The sequence below is a fragment of the Balearica regulorum genome, chromosome 7 (genome assembly GCF_011004875.1).
Source record: "Balearica regulorum gibbericeps isolate bBalReg1 chromosome 7, bBalReg1.pri, whole genome shotgun sequence".
NCBI classification, from domain to species: Eukaryota; Metazoa; Chordata; class Aves; order Gruiformes; family Gruidae; genus Balearica; species Balearica regulorum.
In genome coordinates this window covers 38,287,579-38,306,270 of record NC_046190.1, presented here as the reverse complement: position 1 = coordinate 38,306,270, position 18,692 = coordinate 38,287,579, and the positions used below count along the sequence as shown (strand labels likewise).

The 18,692-nt window shown below is 38.2% G+C and overlaps 1 protein-coding gene across 5 annotated transcripts in view; it reads left to right on the top strand.

Moving 5' to 3' along the window:
* The window catches only part of PCDH15 (protocadherin related 15), an 872,980-nt gene that overhangs the window by 310,911 nt on the left and 543,377 nt on the right, over positions 1–18,692 (top strand). Inside the window, exon 3 of one of the 5 annotated variants that reach the window (XM_075759007.1) lies at positions 11,621–11,698. The exons of the other annotated variants lie outside the window; for them this stretch is intronic. The gene's annotated coding sequence lies outside the window, so the exon portion shown is untranslated. The remainder of the gene's footprint in view (positions 1–11,620; positions 11,699–18,692) is intronic. 5 annotated transcript variants of the gene reach the window in all.

Here is an 18,692-nt window from a genome sequence, read left to right as displayed (position 1 = left end):
ACATCTGGCACAGATGTTGTTTTGATCATCTTGCTATTTAGAAAGTATTGTGCAGCTCCAAGATTTCAAGTGCTCTCTTTCCTTTCCTGTAATTGAAGCCAATAATCAGAAATATTGGGTGGAGTTTTTCTTTTTTTACTCATTTTACTGTCATAATAACTTGTTATTCTTGGCCTGATTTTCCTTCCTTCTTTCCTTTTCTTTTTTTTTTTTTACTTTTGTGTTCGTGGCTTTTGTTTTGGTTTTTTTTTTCCTCCTAGCATAACCTTTTAGTGAATGTGGCTGCTGCATCAGAGCTGTGTGCCTATAACAGATAATCATAGACATTAACAGCGTACGTATTCTCATTTAAACAGGTTTGACAAACGTATTTGAATTGTGAGAGGATACCGAAATGCAAAGGGAATACAGGAATGCTTACAATTAAGGATGTTTACAGAAATCCAATTTACTAATGAGCTGGAAAGCCCACACCATTTTCTTATTTAAAGCACAGAAAATAATTCAGACTAAGCAGGGCAGATCTGGAAGACATTGTAGACTGCTCACCATTATGGAGCTGTATATTTAGCAATGTTATCACAATATGCTGCTCTCATAAGACATCAGCCTAATTACTTTCCAAAAGGCACTCAAGGATGTTTGAAGCATCTTCTTGTTTGACATCCACAATGAGTTTTGAAAGACAGAATTGCAGATAATGTCAAGAAAAAAATGCATATATTAATTTTAATCTTCCTCTTTCACCATGTGGGGTGCATTCTTCCCCAGCATCTCGTCACTGTCATTTAATGAATGTAGAGTCTGATGTCTCACTTGACGTTGCAACCATGGCTGTGGAGCAGTGCAGCCGGCTTCAGGGAGGAACCGAAGTGTGAGAGTTGGTTTTCCTTCAGCGCTGACCCCCATTAGTACTGACAACATGACAGCCTGTAGTCGTCTTTTTTGCCTACTCTCACCTTGTTGACCACAATGCTTTTTAATGTCCTTAAGGATTTCTATTTTTTTGTCCTGCTGTCTTTTTTAGACGCTATTATTATAGTAAAAGATATCCTTTTAATGCAAAAACCTAATATAATCTATGTTTCTGTACTTCAAGAAGTTGTTAATTGACTAGCAGAATAAAGTACTGCATGAAGAAAATACAAGTAGGAGTTTTGACAGTAATGTAAATTTTAAGTAAATTATTGTATGTTCATCAAGACACTGTGCTACTAAAGTTGAATTCAAGTGCCCTTAATAATGCTTAAGTAAAATTAACTTCATTTTATACTTTCCGGCATGAATCTAATAGTTTCTTCACACAGCTTGGCTGTGGTCCATGTGATTTTGAAGTATTCTGCTTTGGTTTTAATTAGGTCTGTGTTTTTTGTTTGCTTGTCTGTTTGTTTTGACACGCTGCCTCAGTATTGTATGATTAATTTGGCAGTGAGTTGAGTTCTGTTTTCTGAAATTGTGGCCAGCAGGAGTGATGGCTGTGCAAATACAAAGTTCATGATCATGCTCTCGTTGGGGACAGGAGCAGCACGCACACGAGGCCAGCCTGATCGTGTTAATTAGGGCTGGGGGGAAGGGAAACGTACCCTGATGGCACAACTTCTATTCCTAATGCTTGTCCCATCCTGTGGCTTTTTTTACAGGTGAACCTTTATGTGCTGGGGAGCGAGTGGACGGCCTGAGGGAACAAGTAGAGAAAAGCCTCATCTTTCCAGGGCGCAAACACTACTAATAAATATCTCCCATCCTTCCTTCTGTCCCCACAGTGCTGTATCTGAAGCCAGTTAAGCCTCCAAAATGTGTATTTCTTCATATGCATCCAATTGATAGATATAGGTGGGGCAATGATGCAGTGCTTTGTAGGGCAGCTGCTACATGGTGGTGATGGTGGCTTGGCCTGGTCACAGCAGGAGTCTGTTTTTTCCACGGTTCGGTCTGAGGGTGTCATTGTTCTGGTCCCAGGGTGACCCAGCAACATGGAATAGGACCTGGTGTAAGTGTTTACCTTTTCCTACAGGTCTCAGCTGTGGTGTAGCAGAGCCCCTGCACGGCTGTTACTGACTGATCTTACAGGATCGTCTCAGTGCCGGTTCTAGGCAGCGTGCTGTCAAAAGCACAAGTTAGACCAGTGAGGGAAAACCATCGTTTCTGCTAACTTTTTCCAGTCTCGGTTCTTGGGATTGCAGGAAGTGCAGTATTTTTTTTAGGCAGTAATATTGATGTTTAAGAATCTGTGGTCCCTTCAAAAGCTAAATGTGTGTATATTTTGTGTGCTTGACCTTTTAGCAATGGCAAATAGAGTAATGCTTTTTTACAAAATACATTTGTCTCAGCAGTCCTTGACCTGGGCTCAGTAAATGAAAATGTACTAGCGGAGCTGTATCCCCACAGGATCAGAAGAGGGACATCGTAAGTGAAGGAGAAAATAAAGAAAAATGTACTAGCACTTGTGCAAAGAATAGCATAGCAGAAGCTACCTTCAGGCTGTAAAAGTTATGCTTCTTATCAAAGACTTCACGCTTGGTGGATGGAAGATACCGTCTACCTCTGACTGCGAGCGGACGATTGTGTTGGAGACAGCAGTGTCTGGGCTACGTGGTGATGGAGGTCTCATCACCATGGTATCTTCCATTTCCAGTTTTTGTTATTATTTACGGTGTAGACTCAGGCAGATCATTCATCATCATTTAGTAGGCTTTGAATCAGGATGCGCACTGGCAGTCTGTGAATCGGCACGCGGGGGCAAGGTGTTCTGCAGAGTCATAGTCTGTTTGCCTGCTGAGGAGCGCTGCTTCTCTCTCCTTCACCCAGTTGCTTAATGCTCTGCCAGCCCAGGGTTTCTGTGTCTGCAGTCTTTATGCTTTGGTGTAAAGAAACAGAGATGTTGCTGAATATGACTTAAATACTTTGTTAAAAGTATGTGGTGTTTGAGGAGTACTTCTGCATTGGGAGGAAGTGAGACAAATTACCTGAGTGTTTTAAAAGTCAGGTATTCACAGGTCAAATTAAAAATATCTGCATCGTTCCTGTTACGTACCCTCATAAGGTTACATTTTGCCTTTGCAGATACGGAGCAATAATACTTCATTCCCTTTTCTTCATGAGAAACCTCCTGTAGTAACACAGCCAGCTTTAACGAAGGCTCATAAAAGTATGCCTTTTCAGTGTTTCCTTCCAGGAATCTTCTATCGATTATTCTGTAGACAAAAGAGGGAACTAAAGAGTTGCCTTGCAAGAGTATTGTACAACATAAGGAGACTTAAGGGAGATCCTGAATGCAGTTTTATGAATATCGACAGGATGGATGGGCTTGGTTCTTCATACGCTTGAAATCAATAAGTGCAGTTCATAAATTTGGCAGCACCCACTCCATACAAAAATGTAAAATCATCTGCAAATTTGAAATCCAGTGATTATTTAATTTTTAGCATTTATGTTGCTTAAAATTGGTTGAGTAGCTTAATAGTAACAAGGCTCTTTTAGAGTATCGTTAGTTAAAAACAGACAATGTTTGATAAAATGTTTAGGCCTGCAGTTGTTGCTGGAAAGAATAGCATAGTATTTCAGACAGAGATAAATCTTCTCTGTGCAGGACCACTGTCTTCAGATGAGTGCGTAGTTTTTAAAAACAGAACTGGGAAATAAACAGGAATATTCGGGAACCTGTGATGACAGGAAAAGAAAACACCATGATGTGTTTAAGAGGAATTCTGCTGTGCAGACTTTTGTCAGGACCTAGAACACGGTTTGCAATTTTTAATTTTTCTTTAAGCTACCTGTATGTTTGTGTAATTCTTTCTCAGAGTTGGATTGCTATTTGGAGAATTCCGTTTTAAAGGATGTAGCCAATAAAAATGACATTGAAGTACGTTACTAGAAAGTTACTTGAACAGTGCTTGTGAAAGATTGGTATTTCTATGGCATTTTCTTTCTTTCCTTCTGCAAAATAGGTACTGACTGGTTAAAATGAAGTGGTTGCAAAAGTATGTTGTAAACTTTGGGTTTCTTGTCAGCTGTTGACTTGTTCCCATCATCCTTTTTGCTTGGTTCTCTTTGAAATGTATGCATTTATTAGCATATTTGTATTTGGAAAGCTGAAATTTCTGTAACACATGCAGTTTTCACCTCAGAGGTTACATGTGCTAAGCTCAGGAGAAATAGACTCTGGTGTGATAGTCCTTTCTAGTCATGTGTTTTGTTTCACAACAACGTGTTTATCTAGCCAAAAAAGAAGCCCAAGTGGGGGAAAAGAAAAAAACAAACCACAAACCTGTAGCTACATTGCAAGAAAAAGAGGCAAATATAAGGAGATGGGAAGGTTGTCACACCCACTTTATTATTGAGGGAGTAGTTCAGGGTGAATTCTCTTTCCCTGTCAGTATAAGAACAATTTGCTTCATTTCTTTCATCTTAAATATTGTGAAGAAATGAAAGCTGTTGGGAAAATTTTGAGTAGACATCTGAAGGACAATTCAGCTTTGACTGTTACCCTATTTGAATCACTCACTCTTAAAGGTTCTGATCTTTTTTTTTTTTTTCAGACAGAACACCAATTTTCCAATGTTTTTTCAAACAAAGAGAAAAGATCGCTTTTGAATGAAAGCTATGACAACCAAATACCTGCCATCATGAAACCTGCCTCCAGCCAAAATGAAGGAGGAGGTTTTGTATATTTGCTTTAAAACCGTATTCCCTTTTCCATTCCCTTTTACTTTCCTGAGCAGAAGATTTTGCTTTATAGTCATAAGGACATCATCCAATTGAAACGTTCGAGGTGGCTTCAGTGGCAAGGGAATGGGAGTTTTTCCCCTTCAGGTAGGACAGGAAACTGAACCCAGGTCTTCGACTTTCTGGGTGAGACCTCTGATATTCTTACTTTCACCCTATAACAAGGCTCAGGAGCAGCAATGTTTTGAGAGAAAATGTCAAATACTAATATATTTTCTGTAGACCCTGATTGTAGTGCTACATAGTGAACTTTCTAAAGACAGGATTGATTGTCTCAAGGAGACACTCAAGGATCTCAGTTTTTGCTTCTCTGGGGCTTATATGTGAGTGCTGAGCTGCTTAGCTTAGTCGCAACTGACCTGCCCCAAGGCATGGCAAGTGGTATAGCTGTAGGCAATGAAGGGAGTTCGAAATAAAATAATGTGCTTATGAAACACAGGCCTGTGTGGTGCTGGCTAGCACATGCCAGGAGTTCTCAGGAAATCAGTTTTGGGTTTACATACTTCTGTGAATCTGGCCTTTAATCAGGGGTTTTACAAGTGTGCTACTTACCATAGCATTTTTCTACCTTGCGGTGTTTTGAAACCAGGACCTCTATGGACCTTCCAGACAGTCCTTCAGGCAACTTTACATGTACTTTGCTGGGCCAGATAAGACTAGCACCTTACCAGATACAAATGAAACTTCCTAATTTTTACAGTGGGGAGGCAATCAGGGATGAAATAAGAGAGCCACCTGAAGCCTCATCTCTATCAGGGCTAGCAACAGAATCCAGATGTCTTGCTTCTTCATCTGTTGCAAAGGTCATCTTCAAACATTGTGGCCTTCTAGCATATCTGCATAGAATTTGCTTCAGTGAACTCATAATTTTTACTTTTGATATAGAAGAAAACATTTGTAAGAACAACTACTTTATGCTATTATGCTATTCCTAAATTTAATCACAGGAGTCTGAGAGTATTTACTTGATCTCATTGCAAATAGTAATACTGTAATTTAGGGACTCTGTTAAAAACGACACGAGCCATAGAGCGCAGACTGTGAAGTAACAGCAGTACCTACTCTTTTCAGTCCGTGGAAATGCTGTAATGGGTCCCTTCAACACAGCAGTGACTGCAGGTGAGCGCTGGGACACGTGAACACTTAATTCTTTGAAGGGGCTTCCCTAGAAAACTAGTGAAGGAGGAGAAAGACTGCTTGTACAATTTGTTCGTTTCAAGGTAATTTTTATTTTTATTGGTTTAGTGTTACGCTTTGTTTAACAACTTTGGTAAAGACTGGGTCATGTTAGCTGTATATCTGCTCTATGAAAATACTTTCCAGAGTGTGCTTCCTGGCCTCAATCTTGATCATAGCATCAAGGCTCTGCATTTCAGCTGTATACTGGCTGCATCGACAATATTATTCCAACTTCTGATTTGCGTGGCTTGATTTGGTTTGCTTTAAAATGGAGAGAGGCTTTTAAAAGATAGTACTGAACATTGATTTCTGTATGCTTTTTCTTCAGCTGGGTACATCCACTTGAAGCTCTTTAAGTTGAATATGAACAATTAACGTTTACACTATAGGTAGCTCTGAGTACGTTTCTGATCTGCAGGTTGAGGCAAACTTCTACATAAAAGATGACAACTGTGGAATTTTAGCCAGCTGCTTCCCACCATGAAATTTTCTTGTGAATCCATTTCAGTAGCACACAGCATCTGTTGCATTTTAAAGGTGAAACTTCAATTCTGTTTACTTTCTTGGCCTGTCATATGAAACATTCTTTTGTGTACCCTAATGAATGTAATATTTTATAGCTTTGTTTACCTATAGTATCAAGCTTCAGGAATATAATTGGAAATATTCTAAACCATGGGAGAAAGCACACATTTTGTATGGCTAATTCCAGTCATTTTGCAGTTTCTATCTTACGGTAAATCTTCCTTTCCAACCCCCTACTCTAGTAAGAACCTTTAAACTTTTAATCAGCAAGAGTAACAAAGAAGCTGTATTTTGTATGCCTCACTGTATGTGTACAGAACCATAGATCCACAGATGACAAGCTTGGAAAAGTTACACACTCCTTACTATAAGCAGAAAACAAATGCAAACCCATGTGTTTAAGACTTGCCCTGCAAATGTGTTCCAAAAATGTGTGTTACCAGAAATCAGAAGATAAACTGTCTCAAGATCACATATAAGAATAAGTGAACAACAAACAGGTTCAACAGGATGTTTTTCTATGACTGGAAGAAGCCTTCGTGATCATAAGTGCTACAGAGGAGGTCATTGCAAGTTGTATCTGTTAAGTATAGAGGAAATAACCTAGTAAGTGCTGTGTCTAAAAACTGGGGGGTGGAAGGGTGTATAGATAAGGGGAGTTACATTATTTAGCTTTCTTTGTTGAGATCCTTGCCTACATTCAGTGATAGCCATTCAAGGTTTTCTTTATATGTTCACGTCTATATTTTTGTTAAGGATAAATAAGCCACAAAATATTTTACCAAAACATGTACAAGTATGGCTTTCTGCGCTGGCAGGTTTCCATATAAATTATATTGATGGTTTGAAAGCAGAGCTGAAACCAGGTATTAAATTGACCCTGCCTGAAAAAACACCTGCAACATTATTCTGTTAAAGTGACAAAACAGAGCTGATGTTATAGATCACAGCATCGATCCCATGAGCAGCTGGCATTAAGAGCTCACTTCCTGGGTTCAATATTTAAAAGTTCAGCAGGTCATTGTGGAATTTGACAAGGCAAAGCAAAGTCACCAAATGTATGAGAACTTAAAAAAAAGGATATACATAATTACAACCATGCTCCAAAAAACAAATGACTGCAGACTGTGACTTTAGAATTAGGTGATTTTTTTTTTTTTTTTTTTTTTAAGCTAGGCATCTCAAAATGTTTGTGGTCATTATATTTAGTGAGACAGTATTACTTAAAAGAACTTTCTCTATCTTAATTGTATAAATACTTTTTTTTAATTAGACTAGGTATGTTGGGTATTGAAGAAAAAGTTTTCACATTTATGGTCTTGTAAGTTTGCTGGATGTTTGACTCTCATGGTTTCTCTGCGCAGTTAGCTCTGCTCTCTCTCTGAGGTGCTTTCTTTACTACACTCACAAAAGAAAGTTATTTAGGAAAGCTCAGTCTACAAAACCTGATTAATAGAAAGGCAAGTTTAATTCACTGAATTTCTGCCTTTAGCTTTTTTGAAAATCAAGAGATTCCAGATTCAGAATGTGCTTTCAAGGTAGTATTATATACACGCAGTTCATGAGGAAAATCCAGGAATTCTGATACGTTTGTGCGGTTCCCTGACAAATTTAGAGTATGTAAAATCAAGATTTTATTATTTTAAATTTACTACCTTCGGAGTTGTAAAATAAATTTCCAAATTTGAACTGAATGAAATAACTGCAATATTGAGGTGTCTCTGCACTGAAGACAGACGAGAAATACACAAGCTAAAGAAAAGCGTAAAAGACAGCCTGTGTTTGATCTCCTACAGGCAAGTGACATTAGGCTTCTCTGGCATTGCCTTTGCTGCCATCCTGTCATCCCCTCAGGAAACGGCAAAGAAAACCTGTACTTCGTAGCCTTTCGTGTTCACTAGATTGAATGTATTTCTTACATACAGTCACCCGTGATTACCACCTATGGTTACTAGTCAAATTCCGAACACTGCTGTTTTTCCTTATTATTCCTCTTTGGTCAGTATCCATTATGGCTCTCCGCTTGCACGTCCCCCAGACTCCGTCACCTGTGGGAAGCGCGGAGCCTGGAGGAGGGATGCTGAGAGCAGAAGGGGTTCTTGGTGTCAGCAGGGCTGAGACACCACAGGGAAATTCCAGTGTTTGGGTTACATGAGACAGTTTATCAGCAAGGCAGCTAGCTCTTCATAAAACATTTTTTTCATGCTAATACTTCATGATCCATTGCTTTTATACCCTCTATTTCATAGTAGGAGTTTGTAAGCTTTAGATTTGAAATAAATAGCAATTTTTCCAAAACGTTATTCAAAGAAAATGTCATTCCTTAAGGCTCTGAAAAGCTACAGGAGGAATAGGTCCCACAATCCATACTATCAAGAGTAGAACATAACTGTTTACAATTTGTTCAATAACTGGAAAATACTGGAAGGGGCTGTGTGGATGGGTGGAGGTGTACATGCATATATGGATTTTATCTCATCTGATAAATTCAGTCTTTTAAGAAGAAGCTAATAATACTTAGAGTCAGATTGGTGTTGAATTCTTGAAGAGGAGAAAAATAGCAGAGGAAAACAGAATAACTTTTTCATGATTTTTACTCTCTGCTAGGTTATTTCTTGTGGTGAGGTGGTCAGAAAGTGCTTAGCCAGAGCTGTTAATGGTGTCTCTGATACTACTCTGCTGCTTTCTTTATTGAGTGGTCAGCCTTTGTTTCAGCCTCCTCTCTATGTATCTGTTTTTACTACTAGATCTTTTAAACATTACACAGTGCCACAAGAGATGTTTTGGCAGCTTTAGCCATGTCGAATGTCACTTGTGCTCAGTTTTGAAGAAAGATGGCTTTTGTGGGAGGAGAAAAACATCAAAGCTAACAGTCCTGCAATGGTATTGACACCATGTTTTGTGACAAAGTTAGTCAAGCTTTAGTTTTAGCTTGTGAAAGTGCTCTGTGTTCTACAGTGATAAGGGAACTATATTGGAAATGAGACGTATGTGACCACCAGAAGCAAAGAACGAGATGAAAAGAAGCATCAGTAGAGTTAAATCATGTTTAAACTTACATGTCAAGTTGATAGGGCATGGACAACTGCTCCAGAGGAGGACCCCTGGCGTGCCTATTTGTATGCATAATACAAAACAGGAGCTTTGTTAGCCTGGTTGCAAGGAGAAAGATATACGAAATGTGCATGGTCTGTAGCTAATAAGGCGGTTTTTAGCATGATGGAAGGAAATTGGAGTTGTATTTCAGTGATTAGAACTGCGTGAATAAGCTCGTGTGTTGTATACAGTGACAAATAAGTAAAATCTCCAAATGCAAACTGCTGTGAAAACGTGTATAGACAGCTGTTGTTCCAGATGTCTAAAATGGCTTAACTATTGGATGTCTTTTTATGACCTTATTGCTATTGTTTGCAGGGCTCTCAGTTAGGATCAAGAGCACTCAGTCACAAGGCAGGATACTCTTATGATTGGCTTTTCAGATGAGCATGACTTAGGGAGCAGTACACTAATTAGACAATCCAATGTGTTTCTCCAAGGAAGCCTTTAGAAACTTTTCTGAAAACCTTCACAAAACAGGCACTTTTTAAACATCCCTTCGTGTAGCTGGTTTAAGAAACCTGGTTGAAATTATAGGTCTTGAGACTATAAAAATTAGAATCTGAAAGGGACAGGAAAGATATTGGGAAGAAATACCAGCCACACTTCAAGTAAGATTTATCAAAGCTGCTGGGAAGACAAATACTGTTTTGAATACAATAACTGATTTCTGATTTGTCTTTTGTATTGGATTGCACAAACTGCATGTGGTTTAGATAGATCCTCTCAGAGCAGCAGGATGGACTTGATGACCTCCCAGTAACTCTTCTTTTTTGTAATATGATAGACTGTTGCTGGCATGAGGAGTGATAGAATTGCACATAAAGAAATAACTGCCTTGATGATGAAAATTTGCCAAAGTGGAGGATTGAATTCGAATTTGAATCTCAGAATACACAATAAAATAGAGTGCAGGGGACGTAATTCAGAGCTGGTGGATTCTTGGTCTTTAAGCCTGCATATCCCCATGCACTGCCACACACTACAGCAAATCTGAATGATACCTAGCTACACTAGGTTTGCACTGTGCTTAAACTAGCCAGGAGAAAGTATGTATGGATTTTACTTAGATTTGTTAGCTCAGGTGTTCTGAGGGTGGTATAGACATAGGGCGAAAGAAATTTTTTACAAGAGGAAAAGCCACAGGAGGTAAAAAAGACCTTGTTCACATTGTCAAGAGAAAGAAAAGATTACTTCTGGATTCTTTTTAAAGGCAGTTGCTTGAATCTACTTCCAAGGCTTTGGCCACTTGATGTCATCCCCATGGGGCAGGGTTAGGCCATACAGGCCAGGGGAAGATTGCGTGTTAAATACAGACGAACAGTTACGGACACGTCTGCATTTGATCACCTAGAATTTGCTTCTTTGTAAAAGCACCTCTGTGAGGGTCGGATAGGTACTTTCCCTGATGTGGAGGGGCCCTGCCATAAGTGGGAGGAATCTAGAGTTCTTTTCAGAACCAGAGGTGCAAAGTTCCTATGGTCCCCTTTCCTGTCTATGAAATAGTCACAGAGAGATGGGAGTACTTAAATGCAGTTGTTAGTATGTTTTAAAAGGAAACTGGTACCAGGACCTCCTGTATACTTCTAGTAGCTTCTATATTCGAGATGGATAAAAAGATCATTTAGCAATAGTATAATTTTAAATTTAGTTGTAAGATTTATTTTTGTTTTAAATGCACTTACTTACAACTCTACTACAGAATCAATATACTGTGTTCCTTTTCTGCTTACCGTCCCAATATCCAGGTCTCCTTTGCAAATGTGCAAACACAGAAACATTTGCAAGCAGCCCTTGAAGGAAAACAATTCTAAGATCAAATGTTTTACTAAAATACCCTGCATACCCAAACATATTATTATGTTAGGGGAAACTATGGGAAAGCTAGGACTGGGAAAGAAATAATACTGTCATTAGTTGAAAAACAACATATACCTTATCTTTTCTTGTTAAACAGCCTCAGTGTTTCAAAGTTTTTCACACACATACTTACAGAACATGAGCAAATGATAAAAAGTGTTGTGGAATACCACAAAGCACATGTTACAATGGTACTAGTAATTAAGTTTTAAAAGTGTGTTTTATTTCATTTTAGATGTCAGAAACTAGAGGAAACTCTAGAAGTTTTATGTCGGGAAATACCTTCAGTGAAGGAGAACCTGCATGTGGCACAGTATGTTGTCCTTTTTTTGTTTTCCTCATAAAGAGTAGAGAAAAATATTTTGACTTATCATTCAAAATATATAAAAGTAGACTTCAAATTAATGAAGTAAATTTATCAGTTCAGATCCTAAACAGTAAACTTTCTACATATAATCATCATGTCACACTTATTCATGGTTAACAATTGCAGTAATTGTATTTTAATTTTAAATGATAAAAAGAAGTTGAGATTTGACATTTAGGATATGCACGTTTTGGAGACTGAGGTTATCGCTACTTTTTGTGCGAATGCGCATGTAAGCATTGGGAATTCACCAAGATGTTTTATTTCTCATTTCTGTGTTTCGGTATTTCTTTACTGATTGGGAAAATACATAAATGCTCTACCTGCATTTCATGTCAGATATTTTCCAATAAAGATGTCAAATAAATGGCTTTGAATCAGCAGGTATAAAGCAATGAAAGGGAGATACAACCGGAAATCAAGAAAGATATATTGAAGTAATTTCAAGGAATAAAAAACAGCAGAGAGAAATGTGCCAGCATTGACGATACGCGTAGTGATTATTATGAAAATAATGAATTGTGCTTCTATTTTTATGGTTCATTAAAAACATCTTGAGTGTAGAGCCTCTGTCATACTTTCCTGAGAAATGTTGCTGACACATCAGTGCTGTATTTTGCGGGGCTATAGTCCTGCACTCGTACGATCTGTTGGCACCGGCTAGGTTTCTGAGCGAGCTGCTTGTATGTGCCACCCTTCCACCCTCCGTGGGTGGCAGTATGTGGTGGACCTTAACCTCCACATGCTTTCAGATTTCTTTATCCATAGCACACACAATTCCAGCAAAGTCTCCAAATGGGCTACTCTAAATAAGCAACTTGTTAAAATAAAACAAATGGACTCAGTGAAGAGTCAGATGTTGATGTTAGCATTGTCCTTGAATGCAATCATTATGACTTTGGAAAAAATGAGCTTAAAAAAAAAGTATTTATATGTAATACCCCCAAATTCTCCCACATCGTGCACTTCAAACACAGATAGACTATAAACGTCAAACAAATGGCCTGACAGCAGTGTGTGGTTAATTTCTGAGGTATGATGAGCTGTCGTGTGGAGCACTGAATGTCCTTCAAGGTACTGGTGTTACTGATAAAACAATAAGTGTGGCATCCTGTCCTAGGGCTTACCCGTCATCGTGTGCTCTGCATCATACTTATCTCACACCTTTCAAAGTGAGCTGCCCAAATCAATGCTGCTCTTCTCTCTCTCATCTGGGATTTTTAGATTATATTGCTTATTATCTGCAATACGTATCCAGCTAGCGATTTCATTCAATGGAGCGACCCTGTCTCATAACACTGGAGCTGTTTGCAACCTCTGTTTCACAGTGCGGAAGGATGCTATGGCAGTTCCTGCACTTGCTATTGCGGCCCCTCACCTGTGTCTGTCTTTCTCTTCTTTCTTTTTTTCCCCCAATTCCTAAACAATTATTTATACATCTAGTGTGTACTCTTACACTTTTATCAGATGTTTTGAAGAGTATATCCAGAAAATCTGTTGTTTCTTGATTTTGGTATTAGCTGTAGCAGAGTGGAACAGTATTTGTATTCCCAAGGTTGGCATAGGCCCATGGCAGCAAATGGTGTCTGAGCAGTTTCTGTGAAAAGTGGCTTTCTGTAAATGAAGCCATGAATCTTTCACACCTATGGACGCACATCAAATGCCAGGTATTGAGTGTACTTGTTGGTGTTTGCTGATCTGTGTGTGTACCCACCTATGTTATTTTCTCATAGAGCTTCATTTTGATCATCTATTTTAGTTCATCAGGTCTCTTTCCTCCTAGGATTTTGGATTCCTTGTAATGAGCGTGTTGGAACACTGTCTACTCTCCACTGTGTTTAAGGGACAGGTGCCTTTTTTGGTCAGTAAGCTTCACCAAAGCTTAATTCTTCACTGTCTACTCATCTTTCTCTGAGGAATTTGGTTCTGAGGAAAATCTCTTTGTCATCAGGGTGTGTAAAATTTCTGATAGAAATTATTTGCTTTAATTTTACATTTGCTGTGTTTACACTTTTTGCTTGTATTTTCTGTTTGAATCATTACTGATATGCCTCCTGTTTTTTCCTGTGTTGAGAGGATTATTTGGAGCAAATTTCCTTGACAGAGTATGTTCTTATACTGAGCTACTTTGCCTGAATTAAAAGGAAATACTGGAAATAGCAAATTTAGAAACAAGCATCTCTAAAGATACAGTTCCCAAATCCCAGTCTCCAGCAGCTCATATCTGCTACTCCTCTACTTCTGTTAGACTAGAGAAGGCAAAGCAGAAAGATTGAATGTAAAGAACAAAGTATTCCTGAATTTTGGGTTTTTTCTTTGTTTTATTTTGCTTTCATCTGAAAATAGAACTGTCTTCCTTTTATGTGCGTTGTATTCTTAGCAACTGAGGACATTAGTTAATTCAGATTTATGCTGAATGGATCAATTCAAGTTGTATGTGGAGGGGCCAAGAATTTCTTTAGGTCAGAGATGAAAACAGGATGGAAAGTTTCTACGTATCTGTGTGGACTACCACCTCAAAAGTATATTCAGTGTAAGGAAAGCCTTCAAGGAATCGAAAAGGAGAGTTAGCAGGTTTTTTTTTTAAAAAAATGGTATTTTTGGATGTTGGAAAACGTTGATCTCCAAAGCAAAGAGAAGCAAACTATGGCCCTGTTCATCCAGAGAGAGCAAGGGGGAGCAGTGGACAAGTCAGAAGTGGGTGGAGGTGAATGTAATTGGAAGTGCCCAAAGCACAACACATTTCATAGACATTTCTGTCTATCCGTAGATCTGTTGTGTTTGGACTTCAGAAAGTACTTAGTATGTTCTCACATGAGGAACTATTAATAAAACAAAGAAAGATAATAAAGTCAAATATTGTTCAGGGAGTAGGAAACTGGCTAGAGCAGTGATAGTGGTGTGACAGTAAGCAAACTTCCAGAGATGAAAGATTATTTGAAAATAGTGAAAATAGTCCATTTACTGTGGAAATTATGTGCAGGTCATGATAGAAATGAACTTTTGCAAGCAGCCTTTCAGGAGGGGCTGGGGAAAGCATATGAACAGAAAATGTTCTTGTGTTTTAATACAGCTTGGTAACTTTAGGAAGTATTGAACCAGTGAATGGTGAGTAGCAGCAGGGGACTGCACAGGGAGTCCTGGGAGGTCTGTCCCAGTCCTTTATTCCCTGCCTGTCCACTTTGGGACAATGCCTTGGCTGGTCCTGTTTGCAGGCACTTGGCAGTCTTTTACGTTGTCGTGTACAGTGCCTTACCCTGAAAACAGCAGGCAAAATGGAGGCAATGTGCCTTATCTTTGTCCATAATCAGACAGGGATATTGCAATACTGCTAATTAGTTCAATACTAAAGCATGGTGGGAGCAGAGATTATGATCTTGTTATGCTGAACTGGAAATACATTTAAAAGATGACAACTCTTTTGATTTAAAAAAAAACACCTCACAAGAAAAAAAATATTGCATGTAGAGTACACTTTTCCCTGTATCCAAATAGTCTTTTATTCATTTCAGGAATGATTTGATTCAGAGAACACAAAAATTCCAAAAAACATGAAGACAATATAGGTCTGAACTTGATTTCCATGGAAGTTAATGGAAGAAATTCTGGGAACTTTTTGTCAAGCCCTAGAAAAGTGAAAATGATAAAATAAAATAGGGCAATCCAATAATCCCACTGGGGAAAGATCATAATCTCTGTAAAGATAAGGGTATTCATTTTCACTTAGATTTGTTTTATGAAATGTACTGAATATGTTTCTTACTTGGTGTCATATATGATAGTTAAATATAAATCAGATATTGGGCTACTGGGCAAGAGCAAGAGCTTCATGCAGCTGTTGATACAGTTCAGAAAATTCATGTGTATTCTGTTGTAAGAAAAAGGAATCATAGATTATTTTTTCCCCTTTCTACAAATATAGAGCATAGACAAGTGGCATAGTCGAATATTTTCTGTACATAGTGAACCATTTTTTTAGGCTGCAATAAAAGAACTGTGTTATGGGGGCTCACTGTGTGCCATAGATACGTGTTGTTATAGAATGTATGTCCTTCCTCAGTATGACATTTCCCCCCTCAGTATTGGCTGCATGCCAGTATTCTTCCTATGAAAAGGTCATTCTTCATGTACAGGGGTGTGTGATGGAGCTTAGGGTAGAGAAGACTGAGCAGCCTTGTCTTTTATTGTCCTCCAAACCAGAAGACACTGAGCCGCAGCCTGTCCCTTTGGGTTGTGTTCTCCACAGAGGTGTGCAGCCATTCACAGCAGTGCTGGGCATCATGGCTTCCTTCTGTTACCAGGGTCCTTTTTTTTTTTAGCCATCCATTCTAAGAAAAAATACATAATTGCTTGTAGGTTAGTTGATTTCAAAACCTCCACACACGACCTCTTGTTTTTCAGGCAGTTGCTTTTTCTAAAAGCATTCACATTAGTCTGACCTTTCTCCTCCAAGATTTGGTTCATGGCAGTACTATTTCCACTTGATCTCCCTTTTTTGCCTTGCTAGGAGCCGGCTCCTAATCTTTTGTTATATGATATGACTCAGTCTACAAACCTCTGAATATTTTTGTTTGTCCTTTCCTGCACTTTTAAAGTCTTTGCAATGTTCTTTTGATCACTGTGGATTTTAGTAGGCTAAAATATTATGTTATTGACACATTCTCCTGCTGGGAGAAGTCAAATGTGCCAGTTATTTGGGAAAACTAGAGACTCCAGTTAGGTATGCACAGTGAGAGACTATTTTCTCTCAATTTATCTTTGCTACTTGACACTAAATTTATAATGGAGATTTTGTTCCTGCTTCTACTGTTTAACTGTGGTACAGTTAAATTGGAGAAGGATTTTTCTCTTGTCTTTCATGTGTTAACAGCTCTGAGAAGATTTAAAGGGAAGTTTTCCCTTGCACAGTTGTTCTCATTCATGCCTTTATATTATCACTGCTATGGTTTCCCATTCTGTATCTTTTATTTGCTCTTTGGTGTGGTCTCTGTCCCACTCCCTGCAAGGATCACTTGTTTTTACTGTTACGGGGATTCTTACAGAAGTAGGTATATGTAAGTTGTCTCATTATATGGTCCTAACCTTTACTCACATCTGGGATTCAAAGGTTACGTTCTTTTGCTCCCCAGTAGATTTCTCATGAGAAATAATTTTTGCAAGTCACTGTGTGTGACATAATGTTGCTTTAGATTTACTTAAACTTTTTAAATTCTTGTATTATGACGCTAAGCTTTCAGATGTTTTTTCATGTGATACATGAAAAATGTATATTCAGTAAGGCATAAAAGTACTCAAAGAAGGTCAGTTATAGAGAGTATTAGCCTGGGACGTTAGCTAAGTTTCACATTATAAAATTTAGCATATGTAAAGACTATATTTAATAATGTATACTTTCATACATTATAAAATCATTGGGGGGATTTACAGGAATTGAGGCACTGTAATATAGTTGATTTTCTCTTGAGGGAAAAGATTTAGTCCGTGTTATATTATGTCTTTTATTTCTTCATTATCTACATGAGCAATGGCAGTCTTTTACCTAGAGGAAGGAAGTATTTGGTCAGGGCACTTCATAAAGTTTGTGAGTTCTGATTGCATGGTATGCTTTTTTATTTATGATAGACATCAGATTAGCTAATGCCATTTGAATCTTTCTTTTTTATGATTGTGTCTCCATCAATGACATACTTTTTGGGAGAGGTGAAAATTACTACTTGGAGTGTCTGTCTCTCAAAGGTAGTAGTTATAAAAAACCCTGCTCAGCTGTTTTTCCTTAGTCATGGGAGTTACCTTGTCTTTTTCCTGTTGACTGTCTGCAATTAAAACCAAAATGGACAGCTGAGAGCTATATTTGCAGGTCAGGCAAATGCACTGCCTCCCCTGGGGACACTGTGGGTTTAGTTGGATAATAACTGCTATCAAGGTTATTAAAGATTAGAGGTTGTATGTATACCTGAATATTGCTGTTTATGGCAACACATGTGCCAGCAGTGGGTTGTGCCTACTTTGCTGGATAGTAGACTATTTGCTTAATTTCATATGTCTGAAGTTTATAAAGGTTGTGAAATGTATTTAGTTATTTAAATATACAAATATGTATACACGTGCACTGAGAAAATGGCAAAAGGAAAATAAACTTGCCTGCTGTTCAGCTTTTGCCTCTTCTCAGGACCTTTCTCTTACCCATGTGCTCTGGCATTTTTAGAGCTGGTTAAATAGAAAAGCTTCTCTGTACTGCATTCATGACCTCACTTCGTGTGCCCTCTGTGACTGTTCCCTCAGAGGGTGTTGTTGGAAAATGCCTAGGCCAAAGTCATATCCTCTTCCTTTTCTGAAGCGAATGTTTTCATATAGCATAGAAAATGAGGCTAAGATGTGTTTGATACTTTATTTCGTAAGACAAGGCAAGTAAACAGGCAGTTTTCAGTATCATGATTCGCTGTTGTAGAAGAGAGGAACCCAACTGATAAGAAATTTATCAAACTGTGATAAGGACATTTGAGCTGGCTCATTAGGATAAGCCAAAGCTACGTGAAAGCATGTGTTTCATAACAGTTGACTCAGAAGCTTTAGAATCCTTCTTGAAGACTCTTGTTTGCTAGTATTCATGCAAAGCTATGTAATAAATCAAGGACAAAAATACTTAGATTGGTTTCACAAACCCACTCTTCACAGAAAGCAAATTCTCTGAAGAAAGCTGTTCTGTTATGCACTTAAGTAGCTATGACATTAATCATTTTGTCATTAATACTACGACAATAATTTTTATCATTATTTCATCCTTTTTAATCTGCTACAAGATGTAAGAATTAAAAACAATCAGTTAGACTCACTGTTTTCTAATATATCTTCAGAGGCAGTTGATTTTTATATGATGTGCAGAAGTCAGATCTGTCAATTAATTAAAACCAGATTTGTGATCAAGTTTAGTGGTTGTCTC